The following is a 4,452-nucleotide window of genomic DNA, read 5'->3' on the forward strand; positions in this document are numbered from 1 at the left end:
GCAAAACAATTTTTGGGGACCAATTTCTCCTGTTACCCTTAGGAAAATAAAAAATTGGGGGCAAAAATATCATTTTTGTGGAAAAAAATGATTTTTTTATTTTCACGTCCGAGCGTTATAAACTTCTGTGAAGCACTTGGGGGTTCAAAGTGCTCACCACACATCTAGATAAGTTCCTTAGGGGGTCTCGTTTCCAAAATGGGGTCATTTGTGGGGGGTTTCCACTGTTTAGGTACATTAGGGGCTCTCCAAAGGCAACATGACACCCGCAGACCATTCCATCAAAGTCTGCATTCCAAAACGTCACTACTTCCCTTCCGAGCCCTGACGTGTGTCCATACAGTAGTTTTTTCCCACATATGGGGTGTCAGCGTACTCAGGACAAATTGGACAACAACTTTTGTGGTTCAATTTCTCCTGTTACCCTTGGGAAAATAAAAAAATGGTGACTAAAAGATCATGTTTGTGGAAAAAATACGAATTTTTTATTTTCACGCCCGGGCGTTATAAACTTCTGTGAAGCACTGGGGGGTTCAAAGTGCTCACCACACATCTAGATAAGTTCCTTGGGGGGTCTAGATTCCAAAATGGTGTCATTTGTGGGGGGTTTCCACTGTTTAGGTACATCAGGGGTTTTCCAATCGCGACATGGTGTCCGATCTCAATTCCAGCCAAAAACGTCAAATGGCGCTGCTTCCCTTCCAAGCTCTGCCATGCGCCCAAATAGTGGTTTACCCCCACATGTGGGGTATCAGCGTACTCAGGACAAATTGCACAATAACTTTTAGTGTCCTGTTACCCTTGGGAAAATAAAAATTGGCGTGAAAAGATCATTTTTGTGGAAAAAATATGATTTTTTAATTGTACCGCTGTACGTTATAAACTGCTGTAAAGCCCTTGTGGGTTCAAAGTTCTCACCACATATCTAGATAAGTTCCTTGGGGGGTCTAGTTTCCAAAATTGGGTCACTTGTAGGGGGTTTGCACTGTTTAGGTACATCAGGGACTCTCCAAACGTGACATGGCGTCCGATCTGAATTCCAGCCAATTTTGCATTGAAAAATTCAAACGGCGCTCCTTCCATTCTGAGCTCTGCCATGCGCCGAAACAGTCGTTCCCCCCCACATATCAGGTATCAGCGTACTCAGGACAAATTGCACAATAACTTTTGCAGTCCAATTTCTCCTGTTACCCTTGGTAAAATAAAAAAAAATTGAACCTGAAGTATTTTTTTTTGCGAAAAAAAAGTTAGATGTTAATTTTTTTTAAATATTCAAAAAAATTCCTGTGACGCACCTAAAGGGTTAATAAACTTCTTGAATGTGGTTTTGAGCACCTTAAGGGGTGCAGTTTTTAGATTGGTATCACTTTTGGATATTTTCTATCATATAGACCCCTCAAAGTGGCTTCAAATGTGATGTGGTCCTAAAAATAAAATGGTGTTGTAAAAATGAGAAATCGCTGGTCAACTTTTAACCCTTAGAACTTCCTAACAAAAAAAAATTTTGGTTCCAAAATTATGCTGATGTAAAGTAAACATGTGGGAAATGTTAGTTATCAAGTTTTTTGTGTGCCGTATCTCTGTGATTTAAGGGCATAAAAATTCTAAGTTGGAAAATTGCGAAATTTTCAAAATTTTTGCCAAATTTCCGTTTTTCTCACAAATAAACGCAAGTTATTTGAATGAAATTTTACCACTAACATGAAGTACAATATGTCACGAGAAAACAATGTCAGAATCACTGGGATCCATGGAAGCGTTCCAGAGTTATGACCTCATAAAGGTACAGTGGTCAGAATTGTAAAAATTGGCCCGGTCATGAACGTGCAAACCACCCTTGGGAGTGAAGGGGTTAAACAACGAGATGCGGGCCCCGAGTAGCTCTGGTGGACGCAGGAGCAAATACAAATACTCACGAGCCCTGTCGTTCCTCCGGGAGACGATGGTGAACAGAAGGTAAATATTACCCACCCCATTTAATTCAAAATGTTTACATGTCTAACCCTTTTTTTGCTTTCAGCCAGGGCCATGCAATATCAGTATATTAATTATCTTTTTTTCTCCTTATTCCACAGCACCATCTGCAGCACTCGGGAGCCTGCACCGTTAAACACTTCTGGGGCGATCCCTGAGGAGTCCGCCACCGAGGGACACTTCGACAGTCCCGGACCATCTGTACCTTCCCAGACTTCCCTCACATCTGATCCTACGGTAACACCACCTTGCGCTGGAGCATCGTGGCCGCCTGCATTGCATGAATCTGCTGGTGAGGATATAGCTTTTCCTTTACCCCACCCCTCTGCTGCTGCCACCTCTAGTACACCTGTGGGTTCTGGGCAGCAGCGCCAGAGGGGTCAGGAAAAGAGCTATGCGCCAGAGTTCTTACACCTGAATGCATCCTTCCAGAACTAGGAATGGTATTAGGGGAGGTGACATCAAACGTCTTCTTGCTCAGAAGGAATGCAGGTGGATCATGGTTCTGGGAACCATGACCCCGCACGGTTTGAACGAATCATTAGGATTTGCGTCTTTTCTATAAATACAAACTTTGTCTGCCCTATCCTTGTTACGAATCTCTTTAGTCTGTTTCCTTTTATTTTATTTTCTTTCCTTCTTTCCCCATTTTTTATTTAGGATTTATATATAGTGTGCACACATGTGCGCGCATTTTTTAATGTGCACGCACATGGTGACGTATTTGTTTTTAATTTTTACTTTTCTATCTTGACATGTTCTGTTTTATATATCCAGGTACATATGTTATTCATCGTTATCAAAATCCAGATCCATATCTATGCGAGTGTTGGCAAACTGAGCTATATATTATGCCCTTGAAGAAAACGCAGAGAAATCAATGAGAAGAAAGAAAATACTTGGAATTATAACATATACTGTCTTCATGTTGATTAATGCTATTGTTGGTTACTTTTGAATTGATGCCTATATTTTTGTAATTATCTGGCCTTTATTTGAGGTTATTTATTTATGTATTTACATAAATTGTAACAATGATTCCACTTTGTGTTACCTATATAGGCGACATTGTCATCACACTGCGCTTGGGTGCTCTATGCCCTGCGGCGGTCTCCGAGTGTTTGCTGCGTTGCTCTGGTGACGGTCAGACGCCGACCTCCCACACGTGACGTCAGCGCGCTTGGATTTCTTCCTTGTGTCTCTGGCATTGCCAGGGTGACGGTCAGGCGCCGGCCGCCCCCGGGTGACGTCGGCGCACCTGGTGATCGCTGACGGGATGTAGCATCATCCAACCGCGGGGTGCATGTGCCAGTTTGTCTTCCACTATTGGCTTATTATGGCCATGTGACTTGATGTTACCGGATATATAGGGGTTGGAATTACTGTTTTAGCCACGCCCCCAAGGAAGCGGGATTATACCGCGAAACGCACATAGGGGCTCCTGACCTGCGACAGGCTTTGGACATGATGGGTATGTGTCGATTTTTTTAGTCGTGTGTGGGCACAGTGCAATATATCACTCATGTTATAGTAGTGTTACTTTGACATGTCAGGTCTGCAGCACACCGCAGTTCTCCTTTGCAAGTGCATTTCATCATTTGTGGCAGTGATGTTTACAGCCAACTGCTTTCACTTTGGGCAATTCTTATTTAGATTGTAACAAAATAGTACCTTCTTCATGGGGATAATCACCCCTGCAGTGACTGTATGCATGACAATATGCCAGCATTTACATGAGATTATTTGGTTATCTTAGGCTTGCAGTGGTCTGCGGTCCGTGTCACTATTGTACACCTCAGTACATATAACAATTAAGTTACTATGCACATGACACATTTACGTAACCCAATGTCATTGCTATGTTTGGCCATTTACACTGTACCTGTCGCGGGATTTTATCTCTGTTCCAGGTCAATTTACCCTTTGATTATTCCACTTTATATTACATGTCCTGTATCTCACATGTGTGTCTTTTTATGGACTAATAAAATTTATATGTATTATTATATTTGCTTGACTCCTTTCCTCCAGTTTTACACTTACATCCTTCCAGAACTGTCTGAAACTGTTGTCTGGGCGAATGACTGCAGGATTTAATTTGCTCAACAGCAGTATTCTTGAGTTGCGCACACTTCTGGTTAGGATGCAGTCAGATGCAAGTAAAGCTCCAAACCACACATTTTTCCAGTCGGTGCTTGAACGCATGGATAAGCTATCTCGTGACCAGCACATGCATGTAATGCAATCGTGCCAGTTTGCTCTAGTGCAAGTTAGCTCCCAACCCCCTCCACCCGCCCCGGTACATCCTTCCAAACCTGCCCCTCTCCAGCCACTGTCCCTCCTCCCCCTCCTATGCAATACCAGCAGCCTGCCCCATACCAACATACCGCCCCGTACCATTTACCAACCATATCGTCCGCACCTCCACTCCCTGCCCACTACCACCATTCTCCTTCAACACCCATCATGCCCCAAATA

At 43.1% G+C, this 4,452-nt stretch overlaps 1 long non-coding RNA gene across 1 annotated transcript; it reads left to right on the forward strand.

The window, feature by feature from the left end:
• Positions 1–1,770: 1,770 nt before the first annotated feature.
• On the forward strand, positions 1,771–3,982 carry LOC141078233 (uncharacterized). The gene is made up of 2 exons (XR_012227727.1): positions 1,771–2,266; positions 2,752–3,982. It is a non-coding gene; the product is annotated as an uncharacterized lncRNA (long non-coding RNA).
• Positions 3,983–4,452: the final 470 nt, after the last annotated feature.

The sequence above is a fragment of the Dendrobates tinctorius genome, unplaced genomic scaffold, assembly GCF_039654945.1.
Source record: "Dendrobates tinctorius isolate UK_male_01 unplaced genomic scaffold, ASM3965494v1 ptg000016l, whole genome shotgun sequence".
In the NCBI taxonomy this organism is placed as follows: Eukaryota; Metazoa; Chordata; class Amphibia; order Anura; family Dendrobatidae; genus Dendrobates; species Dendrobates tinctorius.